This window comes from Cyprinus carpio, chromosome B16 (genome assembly GCF_018340385.1).
Source record: "Cyprinus carpio isolate SPL01 chromosome B16, ASM1834038v1, whole genome shotgun sequence".
Classification (NCBI taxonomy): domain Eukaryota; kingdom Metazoa; phylum Chordata; class Actinopteri; order Cypriniformes; family Cyprinidae; genus Cyprinus; species Cyprinus carpio.
This window is the reverse complement of record NC_056612.1, coordinates 23,150,529-23,163,213: the sequence shown is the minus strand read 5'-3', so window position 1 is coordinate 23,163,213 and position 12,685 is coordinate 23,150,529. Positions and strand designations below refer to the sequence as shown.

Below are 12,685 nucleotides of genomic sequence, written 5' to 3'. Positions count from 1 at the left end.
AATGTAGGCTGATCATTCACAGACGTGACTTCATGTAGCTTCAAAATAAGATGATGATGATTTAAACCGTTTTACTCATATATTGATTAGATTTTGTCACTTTGGTGTTGGGGCACCCCACTGCCTCCATGTGCCAACATTTACAGCTGTTATTTATGTTTGGTGTAATGATACCAGATGAGGTCCAGGCCATAAAATCATTCTTGAGGCATACCTTAACGTCCAGTGTTTTTTAGAGATATTAAACACCTCCTTCACTCAAATACAGACTGCTCTTGCTGCCCTTATGCTTTTGTATAGATGAGCACGAGGCCCAATTTGTTGTGACAAGGCTTGGCTCCATCACTTTAAAACTCACTGTCATTTTTCATTCTGCTGTGGGTTTCTGCATGAGAATAAAGGACGGGAAATGGTGTTTTCAAAGAATGTTAAAGTTAATTGAATGTGTTAGTTCAGATTAGTGGTAGGCTGATTACTAATTGTGCCTGCTGGCGTGATGATAGAAAAATGGTCATTCTGCTTAGTGTCAGAGAAATACAAGCAGCCTTGACAATGCATGTTGTTTTGTTTTTTTGTTACGTACATACTCAATCTCACTCACTCACACACACACACACACACACACACACACACACACACACACACACACTCACACACACACACATACATATATATATATATATATATATATAATATATATATATATATATATATATATATATATATATATATATATATATATATATATATATACACACACACACAGTGGGGAAAATATTTATTTGATCCCCTGCTTATTTTGTAACTTTACAAAAAAAAATTAAGGGTCTGTAATTTTTATGGTAGGTTTATTTTCGCGTATACAGCATACCAACCAAAAAAAAAAAAAAAAACTTATATAAAGGTTAGAAATTGATTTGCATTTCAGTAAGCGAAATAGGTATTTGATCCCCAAGCAAAATATGACTTCGTACTTGGTTCAGAAACTCTTGTTGGCAAGCACAGAGGTAAGATGTTTTTTGTAGTTTGTCACCCGGTTTGCACACATCTCAGGAGGGATTTTGATCCACTCCTCTTTACAGATTCTCTCTAAATCCTTAAGGTTTCTTGGCTGTTGTTTGGCAACTCAAAGTTTCAGCTCCCTCCACAGATATTCTATTGGATTGAGGTCTGGTGACTGGCTAGGCCACTGACCTTAATGTGCTTCTTCTTGAGCCACTCCTTCGTTGCCTTGGCGGTATGTTTCAGGTCATTGTCATGCTGGAAGACCCATCCATGACCCATCTTCATTGTTCTGGCTGAGGGAAGGAGGTTCTCGTCCAAGATTTTACAGTCAATGCAGTGAAGTCTTCCTCCACCCTTTGCAGAAAAAGCCACAAAGCATAATGTTTCCACCTCCATGCTTGACTGTTGGAATGGTGTTCTTGGGGTCATAGTCAGCATTTCTCTCCCTCCAAACACGGCAATTCGAGTTAATGCCAAAGAGCTCAATTTTGGTCTCATCTGGCCACAGCACTTTCTCCCAAGTCTTCTCTGAATCATTTAGATGTTCATTGGCAAACTTTAAACGGGCCTGTACATGTTCCTTCTTGAGCAGGGGGACCTTGCGGGTGCTGCAGGATTTCAGTCCATTGTGGCATAGTGTGTTACCAGTGGTTTCCATGGTGACTGTAGTCCCAACTCCCTTAAAGGGATACTCCACCCCAAAATGATATTTTTTGTCATTAATCACTAAAAGCTTCATTCATCTTCGGAACACAATTTAAGATATTTTGGATGAAAACAGGGAGGCTTGAGACTGTCTTATAGACTGCCAAGTAAATAACAGTGTCAAGCTCCAGGAAAGTATGAAAGACATCATCAGAACGGTCCATCTGCCATCAGTGGTTCAACCGTAACGTTATGAAGCGACACGAATGCTATTTGTAAGCAAAGAAAACAAAAATAACAACTTTATACAACAATTCCTTTGTCAACGGTCTTCTCTGTGTCTCTCCATATCACTGTATGCTGCATATGCTGTTCTGTATCAGCCGCACCACAAGAAAACTGCGCATCCTTGTGGCGGGGCTGATACGACATGGGGGTAAGTGATTAATGACAAAATTTTCATTTTGGGGTGGAGTATCCCTTTAAGATCATTAACAAGCTCCTTCCAAGTAGTTCAGGGCAGATCTCTCACCTTTTTAATGATCATCCTTACCCCATGAGGCAAGATCTTGCACGGAGCTCCAGACCGAGGCCGACTGATGGTTAATTTGTATTTCATCCATTTCCGAATAATCGCATAAACAGTTGTCTCATTCTCACCAAGCTTCTTGCTGATGGTTTTGTAGCCCATTCCAACCTTGTGTAGATCTACAATGTTGTCTCTGACATTATTTGACAGCTCTTTGGTTTTGCCCATGGTGGTGGGAGAGGTGGGAATGGAAGATACAGATTGTGTGGACAGGTGTCTTATACACCTAACGAGCTGACATTAGGAGTAACTTCTTAAAGTGGCAGGACTAGTCTGTGTTCCACATGGGCACGTAACCAATCTGTGGGAGCAAGAATTCTTGCTGGTTGGTAGGGGACCAAATACTTATTTCACTCATTTGTGTGAGAATGAATTTTTGCTGGTTGGTAGGGGACCAAATACTTATATACTTAATACTTATATGTATATATATATATATTTAAAATAAACCTACCATAAAAATTACAGCCCCTTCATCTCTTTGTAAGTGGGCAAACTTACAATCATCAGGGGATTAAATAAATATTTTCCCCACTATGTATGTATGTATGTATGTATGTGTATATATATATATATATATATATATATATATATATATATATACATATATATATATATATATGTGTGTGTGTGTGTGTGTGTGTGTGTTTTTTTGTTTTTTGTTTTTTTTTTTTTTTTTTTTTTTTTTTTTTTTTTTTTTTTTTTTTTTTTTTTTTGTGTATATATATCTGTGTGTGTGTATATATATCTGTGTGTGTGTGTGTGTGTTTAACATTACTGTTTTCTATTTTAACATTTTAAAATGTAATTTGTTCCTGTGACGCAAAGCTGATTTTTCAGCTTCATTACTCCAGTCTTCAGTGTCGCATGATCCTTCAGAAATCAGTGTAATATTTGGATTCTCAAGAAACATTTGTATTCTTATAAATGTTGAAAACACTTGTGCTGCTTAACAATTGTGTGGAAACCATGTATTTTTTTCTTCAGTATTCATTTATGAATGGAAAGTTCAAAAGAAAAGAAAGTTTTTTTTTTTTTTTTTTTTTTTTTTTTTTTTTTTTTTTTTTTTTGGTAACACCTTTAAGTTTCTTTGACGTTGCTTTTGATCAGTGTGTCCTAAGTAAATAGAAGTATTAATTTCTTTAAAAAAAAATCTAAATTATTGGCAATATTATGTTTATAATTTTTGTAAATATTATGTAAAATAATTTATATATATGTGTGTTTGTTTGTTTGTGTGTGTGTTTTAAATCAGTATTTTAGTGTAAATTTTAATATCAGTGACGTTGAAAAGTGAAATGCTGTTCACAACCATTTTCATTTACACATTGTTTCAATATTAAAAGAAAAATACAATAGGAATTCATGAAAAAAAATCCTTATTGTCCACCAGGAGTAGATTGGATTGTGTAAACTGGTTGTTACATACTTGAATTTAAAAGTGAACTGTGAATTCAACAGAAAAGGCTTATCATTTTAGATGAGCTTTTGTTGAAATTACAATTTATTTCTTTGTTGTAACTGTACAAAATTGTACCAGCAATTTTCATTCATGCAGTGAATCGGGTTTAAATCGTACAGTATTAGATATACAGGGGTTGGGCAATTAAGTTATTTGAAAAAAATTATTGTAGGGGTTAATATAATTTGTGTAGACTACAGTGAAAATACAAATGTGTTTTTTTTTTTTTTCTGTCTGTATTCTCCAGGTTGTAGTAAGTTGTGTTTAGCAGCTGTTGTTTACTGCTGACTTCCAAAAAGGAAAAATAATGGCAGCCTGTTAGCAGGAGTAGTTAATATTAACAGCCCAATTGTTACATATTTTAAGAACAACAGTCTCTATATTGATCACTTTTAGAATAGTGGGCAAGAACCGAAAGGGACCATCAGGAAAGATTGTCCCGAACCCTAACTAATGCAGCAAATTGCTTGATTGCAAATTGAATATTAACAAATCACTGTGGACAGTTTTGGTGAAAAGACTATGAAGCATATTCTCTCCTCCAACACTTCTGAACATTTTTGTCTGACAAACAAACCAGATAGGAGAGTAGATTAACGTTGTTGGATTTGAACTTGAAAAATGGTGCATATTGTAGTCTTTCTGCAGTTGAAACAAGATACTTTCTGATGTTCATTCATGTTTATTTCGCGCTATAACTAGTAAAGAGGAATAAATGATCGGTTGACGTGCCAGTTGAACTGAGGTGCTACAGCGATCGGTCATGACACCTTAAAGAGCCACAAGACAGTATTTACTGTTTGAATTTGAAAGCTGAGACTTTGTTTCATACCTAAAGTAGTCTTGTCTGTTCAATTCAAAAGTTGTATTTGAAAGCTGTATTAAAGGCAAAAGGTGGTAAAACACCTTAAAGGGATAGTTCACCCAGAAATGAAAATTCTGTCATTAATTACTCACCCTCATTTCATTCTAAAATTATGATATTTTTGATGAACTCCGAGAGCTCTCTGACCCTGTATAGACAGCAAGGATTCTACCAAGATCAAGGTCCAGAAACCTAGCCAGGACATTGTTAAAATAATCCATGTGACATCAGTGGTTCAACTGTAATTTTACAAAGCCTACATTATTTACGCCTTGATCTGAACATAGATAACGTTTCCAGAACAGCATAAGTTGTTTACTTTAGTGGATACTCTCCAAAATGGCGCTAGGGTGATGTGGAGGAGACGAATTGTTAAAGTCGTTATTTTTGTTTTCTTTGCGCACAAAGAATTCTCATAGCTTTGAAAAATTACGGTTGAACCACTGATGTCACATGGATTATTTTAACGATTTCTGGACCTTGTTTGTGGTAGTATCCATCCTGTCTATGGAGGGTCAGAGAGCTTTCGGAATTCATCAAATGTATCTTAATTTGTGTTCCGAAGGTGAAAGGAGGTCTTACGGGTTTGGAACGACATGAGGATGAGCAATTAATGACAGAATTTCCCTTAAATAAAGAAATATTGCCTATTTTCCAGATGATAACATTATTTTGCCCAGCTTCTTTATATCGGCCCTTCTGCTGTCTCGATTTTATAACCCATAGTGGTTATCCACTCATTCAGATGTTTCATAATTAACACTTATTTCCTTGAGCTTCAGAAGCCCTGTCATCGCCAATGAGATGATGAGATCACTCCGCGGTCACTCAGGCGAACTTGTCACATCATTTCTCACTCATCTTCTCCTTCATTTCAACCCATTTTTTTAAATTTCAGTTTTTCAGCAGGTTTCCTTTTCCACTATGACTCCATTTTTCTGCCCTGGTTCTTTTCTTCTCTCTCTCTCTCTCTCTCTCTCTCTCTCTCTCTCTTTCTCTCTCTCTCTCTCCCTCTCCCTCTCCCCCTCCATCTCTGTCCCTCACCTCCTTCTTGCTTGTGTGTTCTTCTGTCAGTCTTCATCCTTCACCTCCGTAACCATGGTGGCCGATCCAGAGATGTGTGAATAAAAATGAGGGTGCTCTGTTCAGTGCCACAGGCTGCTACATGGGAGGAATGAGGACAGCCTTATCTGGCTAGTCACATAATTATTATATGGAAGGTTATAGGGTTGATTCCCTGTTGTATACCTTGAATGCACTTGATAAATGCCAAGTGCATCTCCAGATTTTAATCAAACGTACCTGGTTTACATTTACAGCTAGTACAGAAGGCTAAATGTTCGGTTTGTTCTTGAACGTCTTCTGTATTTGAAATTGATTGCTTTGCATTACTCCCCATGGAACTGCAAAAGCCCTGATTGTAAAGACTTTGAATTAAAACAACAAACATTGACAGCCTGTGTGTGATGTGCAGATGGCTCGAGCTCTCGGGCTGCCAGAAACAGTTGGTGCCTGTGCGTTCTCGATCGAATATAAACGATACTTCCCTTGTATTCCAAGTACCGTCGTTTCAGTTCGATACGTGCTTGATGGAGGCATTTAAGCATTTCATGTTTGTGCAGCCGCACTATCTCTGAGAATGTTTCCATGGTAACAGGTCTCATGGTTCTGCATGAAGAGTAGTCGGAGAGGAGGGGCTGTTTTGTGCTTTAAAGACTGAATGTTGAATGCTCCGGTGAATTTAACAGAAGAGACTCCATTTCTGTCTGAAACGGTAGCCACCCTCTCCAGTCGCACAGAGCCACGACTGTGTTTGTAAAGCAAAATTAATTATCCCCCCAATCAGCATTTTGTTGTGTTGGGTTCCATGTGTGTGACCTAAAATATGCAGCTTGAGTGTCATTGAGTTCATTTGAGTCTGTATTCGAGCTCCATTCTGACAGACTCGAGTGGGTTTATTCGCTGAATCAGAGAATCATGCAGAGATCTTTAGACTTTCAGTTTGAAAGGAGCAAAACTGGGATCATGCCACCAGCCTGTCACAAGTTCTCAATTAGGCCCTCTCTGTGTTTGCACCATGGGCATTTGGCATCCCACTTGTGCAAAAGTAACGTCTTGCTGCAAAGATAGACTGAGGACTTGGAATCCTGATAATGGTTTTCGCTTACCATTATCACATAAATGTTTTAGTAAAGTAAATGGCATAAGGTAAAATTAGAGCAGCACATGACAGGAATCTGCAGACTTTTTTTTTTCTTTTTTTCCCCTTTTTTTTTTAGCTATTTTGGGAGAAAATTTGTGTACATGTATTTATTTCAACTGTTGTATCTAATAAATGTAGTTATTATTTTATTGGCATATCAGTTCTGTATAAATTATAAAACACTATTATGACAAGGTAATGTTTAATATATATATATATATATATATATATATATATATATATATATATAATTTATTTATTTATTTATTTATTTAAATAAAAAATATATATATAGATTATAGACATTTTATATTATCATCTCACACATGGATCGGCATTTTCTATAATGTATTTCTATAATAAAAATACATATCTGCTATGAATTAATATATAATTAGCATCAAACAAACATAATTCTTATTCTTAAGGATTAAAGAGTAAACAGAAAAAAAAGAAAAATTATTGCACAACCATCAGTTAGTGGTGATATGCACTAAGCATGTAAATGACCATTAAACAAAAGAAGAAGAAAGAAACAGCATGGTTCGCTTTTTCTTAGCGTCTGTTTCCATAGTGACTCGTTGATTCGATCACTCAGTTGAGAATGTCTTGAGTCTTAATCAGGAACATACTCCGTGTTGAATGAACTTACTCCCGGATGCATTTTTTGAACCACATACCTTGTGTAAGCAAGGTTTAGGGGTTAATCAACCGAGAGTTCAGGGTTTGACAGATGGTAAGTTTACCGTGCTTTCTGGAATACACCCCAAGTAGTGAGATTTGTTTACTTATTTTCAAAGGGGCAATTGTATTGTCTTATGTTTCGATTTTTGTAGATTTGAACCAGCGACATTACAGTTAACAGCCATTGTAACCTTTATACCAACCACCATTGTATTGTGGATAACTCAGGGAACCAATTATTGCTTGCCTTTAGGTGTACCAATTAATTATGTATTTATGTGTTGCTGCCTCTTATTTGTCTTACTAAACATCAGATCAGCTTCTCAGCGTCTCTGCTGCCACCACTAGAGAAAATTTGGAATTTGAGGTAAAATCTGTTAATGTATCAAATTTGGTAATATTGGATGAATGGCAAGACATAAGTGGCCATGCGATTTTAACAAAATGGCCAACATGAAAATATCTTGAGCTTCTGTGAACTATAGACCTTAATTCAGGCATTTAACCAAAAACCCATAAAAAAACATTGACTTTTGAACTAGAAGTTCAAAAATGCTATCCCATATTAGGGTTTTAGGACTATCCCGCAACACTCAGTTGCTTGAATTACATGGCCAAGTAATTATAACCATAGATCTTTAAGTATTAAACTGTTTCTCTTGTAGTTTTACTAAAAAATCCATTGGTTTAAAACACCAGACACTGATAAGCTTCTAGCGGTCTGTTTTTGTTTATGACTCACTGTAGTTTAGTTTCCCAACTCACTGCCTGAGTCATACTCTGCTAACACGTCAAGCTCCTCCCAGAACAAAAACTCAATTCTTTCATTAATGATGGGTGAGAACGGGAATATGACACCATCCAAGCTAAAGAAGATTCTTTAAAGTTTTCCTGGAGAGGTTCCTTCACCCTGAAGTTGTGTGCTGGACCTGTGAGAAGCACAGGTGTGTCCTCCAGCCTGCCCGAAGAAAGGAAATTTGATCCAGTGCCACGCTTCCCAGTGAGAGATTGAGCCCATGTCAGAGTGTTTGTGCGTAAAGGTAAGTGTGATGTCTTTCATTTTAGTGTGGTCTGTTAATTCACCATGTTTCTTATGGCCTCATTCTCTTCAATTACCCTGTTGCTATAAGTTGCATGTTGGTGTAAATCTGTTTTTGGTTATTTCTCAAGACTCTTGCATGTAGGAATGTCAGGAAAACAAAGTGATGGACTGACTTTAATTACTCCACACATCTGGAGCACTAAAGGTCAGACTTGTTCCTTAATAAAATGCAGTGTATTCCTATCCAGATACACATTATTTTTTGACGAGGGTCACCTGCATAAATTTCATAGGAACCCAGAGCCAGGAACCAGCTGTTGGCATGTCTAGAGGCCACTAAATCAGTGCTCTTTCAATATTTATTACAATTACTCTTTGTTCCTTTTACATGGGTTTCTTGTGTATGTGACAGGTTATTGACTGGTGAGCTCAGTGCCGTTGTTGGAGGAACTCATTAAAAATGGAAGCTGTGAAAGTAGGCCAGCGGTTTACTGATGTGAGGCAATGGTTAAAGTGAAAGGAAAGCCGTTCCAAGTTGTCCATGGCCTATCCCATGTCACTGTCTTCCCTTGGTCCGCTTCCTGTATGAAGAGGTTGGTGTCTGCATTTTCCCAATTATAACTAATCTAGCGAAAGATCTCATGTAAGTCCTTGCCTCATACTTGCACTGTTTAGAGTAAGATATATAAAGAAATACACTTGATTGTGTGCTTTGAGACATCAGGAGAATAGGAATAATTATGTCACTGCATTATTTATTACTGCTCTACGTTATCCAAATATTGAAGCCAGTTCCTGAAGCTGAGGAATTAAGCTAGTTCTGGGTCTGCCAAAGGTCAAATTTTAGTGTATGAAATCCTTCCAGATAAAGCATTTCTTTCTTCTTAAATTCATTTTCTGGGTGCAATAAGCATCTATGAAATGCTATCAGTTACCACTAAAAATTAAAATATGCGCTTTACATGTTTTTGTTAACATGAGATTAATGTGCTAGAGCATTACATGGTGCTAGCAGTGCTAACATGTGAATATGATTTGCAGGAAATACATGATGAAACTAATAAAAATGTATTCTATCAATGCAATACAATTGTCCTTGCCGAATACGTCAATGTAAATAAGGGCTGGTTTATAGAGAACTTATTTTTGTGTTTAAAAATACAAGACACATGGCAGTGGAATGGGGAAAAAATGTAAGGTCTTGAGATGCTTTTTTTAAAACATATTTTTACTTGAACATCAAGAGCATCACATGCAAATGCAAAAGTAAACAATAGGGCTGGGTAAAAAAAAAAATGATTTCTTGATTTTAATCGATTCTCGTTTTTACGAAACGATTCTTAAATTCTAAGAATTCATTAGTCAGCCTGTTTTCAGTTAATGAACGGAACATTGTAGCGCACCTCCCATCCACTGAATCGCAGTAAGCTTTGTGATTTGTTACTTCTGATATGAAACAAAGTCTCAGATTTCAAATCCTGTCCATTTTATTACAATATTCAAACAATAGGCTAAATACTGTTTTGGTGCTCTTTAATTTGGAATAACAGATCGCTAGTGCTTCAGTTCAAGAGAAGCAGCAGCGCGAAGCTCCTTCATTTGAAAACCACTTACAGCACGAAATAAACATGAAGGAACATCTGAAGGTAGGCTATGTTAAAAGAAAGTAAAACTTACCAAAATCCGCATCTCATGTAATCATTGAAGTTAGTATTAGAACTTTACACTCCATTGAGTGTAACTTAAGTGTATTAATTGACAGATTTTTTTTTCCTTTAGGAAATTTGCCATACCTGATATATATCCAAAATAATCGATATTTAATCGAATCGAATCGAATTGCAAGCTTGTGAATCAAAATCTAATCGAATTGTGAAATTAGTGCCAAGATCCAGCCCAACGATTTGCGTATTTACCTAGAAAAACACGGGAAAACCAGCAGACCTGAGAGAACATGTGAGTTGAGTTCTTTGCAAGAAACATTTTCTATCAGATTCTGCATGATTAAGACACAGCGGGAAGGCAGTAGATTACAACAAAAGTACACTTAATGCCTTGTCCCTAATGGAAGGGTCTCATGGATTTGTCCCAGTAAAAAGAAATATGAATAAGCAAGAATTTAAGACTTGTGCGCTTTTCATCTGACTAATGCCATTTTATAATCTATCTAAATAGCTCATTATTACAACAATGTGAACACTGGGAAACATGCTTAAAGCTCCAAGCTGCCATTTTGATTTACATTTGCTTCCTAATGGAGTATGGAAATGCAGTTAGTGAGGTATTGTTACTGATTTATTTCTTTTCTAATTGGAAAGAAAGCTAGACGGTATTTTCAGAGCAGACCAAAACATTAATGAACACGTGAAGTGAACTTATTTGACCATCCTCATTTTCTGACTATTATATCCTGCATATCGCAAGGCTGAATGCCCTTTAGCCGCATAAAAAAGTTACAAACATGCCATTGTACTTTGATTGTCTCATTACCTTCATTCCTTTTGTTTCCAATTATCTGAGCCCTTCATTAGAAGCTTTAGTCTGTTACATAACAATGGACTTCATTGTACTCTCACTCATTTTGTGACTTGGTAACAGTTAATATAGGCGTCTATTAAGCTGTGTGGGCCACTGCTGGCAACCGGACTGCACCATGCAGGACGAAAAGATTTGTTTTGTGGTATTTGTATATGGAGAGACAACTGTGTATTTTTTGGTTTAATGTACATATTCCGTTGGCATTTTGCAGCAATTAACCACGTTTTGCTCTTCCCGTATTCCTCAACATTTTGCCAACTGGTAACAGAACGCAGCACTGCTTAATACTAGCACTGTTGAAACTGGGCAGCGATATTCCTTCAGTCTAATATTAAGATTCCACTTTCCAATTTCTGCCAAGTGTCTATCCAGTAAATGGTTTGTGTACCATGTGCCATGATTAGCTTGCAGTGTGTACTGTGTTCTATTTCTACTCAAATGTCTTTATTTGTTCCAAAGTCTGCGGTAGGAGCATCATAACCGTCTCTTTCTCTCGCTGTCTCTCTTATATTTGATATCCATTCAGGTTGTCACCTCTCCTGCCAGCATCTTTGGTTTGATGCCACAGCTCAAGCACACTCGGCCTGCCTGTATCAGCCCGTTCCCATTGCCGTCTAGTCTGACATCTGGATCTGACAGGTCTCTGATATGTTGTTATGAATCATATGAACCATATGTTGCCATTGCTGGTCTGTCATCTTTTGTTCTCTTTAAACAATTTCCAGAAGGAGTTGTTTTTTGAACTGAAGTGTTATACCTTCACAAAATGTCCAATTTGTGTCATTTATATTTAATTTATGCATTTTGCTGATGCTTTTTTGTAAACGCTTTGTTCACATTGAGCCCTGCTTTAATTTGGTTTGCAGATATGGAAGTCTGCATGTAATTTTGCAGTTGATGAATTTGAATACATTTGCTCTGTGTAGTCAATATCTGATATATCTACATTGGTTGCCATTGTAATGTCTAAAGTTTCAGCATGATACCAAAAGGCTTTCTTCCACAACAGTCTAGAGTAGATGTCAGTATGGAATGAGAGGATAGAACATGTGGAAAATGTTACCCCTTTTTCGTGTCTATGACATTGCACTGTAATGCTAAACTACTCCACAAAAGTTGCATTATAATATTTTAAAAGTTTATGCATATACTGCATTTAAAACCATTCACGTTTTAACTAATGAATACACAGCAAATTTCTAATAGATCAAGATATAAGGGGGAAAAAAGTTAATCAATTAATGCATTTGGATAGCTGTATACACTAATCCAAAAATGCATTTCCCCAAATCTGATTTTTTTTGATAAAATGCTTTAGCAATGCATGAAAAAAAGAACAAATATATTAATCAAATAACACTGAAGAACTAACAACTATTTTCAACATCTATAATAAGAAATGTCTTACATTTCTAGTTATTTCTACAATGATTTCTGAATGGCTGCTGAATATTCAGCTTTACAGTCTCATGAATAAGTTAAATTTGAAAATATATAAAAACAATTATTTTAATTGTAATAGTCGTTTGCAAATTTAATTCAGTAAATAAAGCCTTGATGAGCATAAGTGAGGTTATTTTTTTAATTTATTTTTTATTAAAAAATCAAGTTTTTCTGACCTTGCTTTTTCTAACTATGCATGACCATTTGAA

General features: G+C 36.2%; 1 protein-coding gene across 2 annotated transcripts in view; it reads left to right on the top strand.

Moving 5' to 3' along the window:
- Window positions 1–8,217: 8,217 nt before the first annotated feature.
- Window positions 8,218–12,685, top strand: part of LOC109060542 (chondroitin sulfate proteoglycan 5-like) — a 40,772-nt gene continuing 36,304 nt past the window's right edge. Inside the window, exons 1-4 of one of the 2 annotated variants that reach the window (XM_042741536.1) lie at window positions 8,218–8,493; window positions 8,624–8,700; window positions 8,908–9,088; window positions 11,560–11,672. The gene's annotated coding sequence lies outside the window, so the exon portion shown is untranslated. The remainder of the gene's footprint in view (window positions 8,494–8,623; window positions 8,701–8,907; window positions 9,089–11,559; window positions 11,673–12,685) is intronic. The other variant, XM_042741541.1, reaches the window with a different exon arrangement.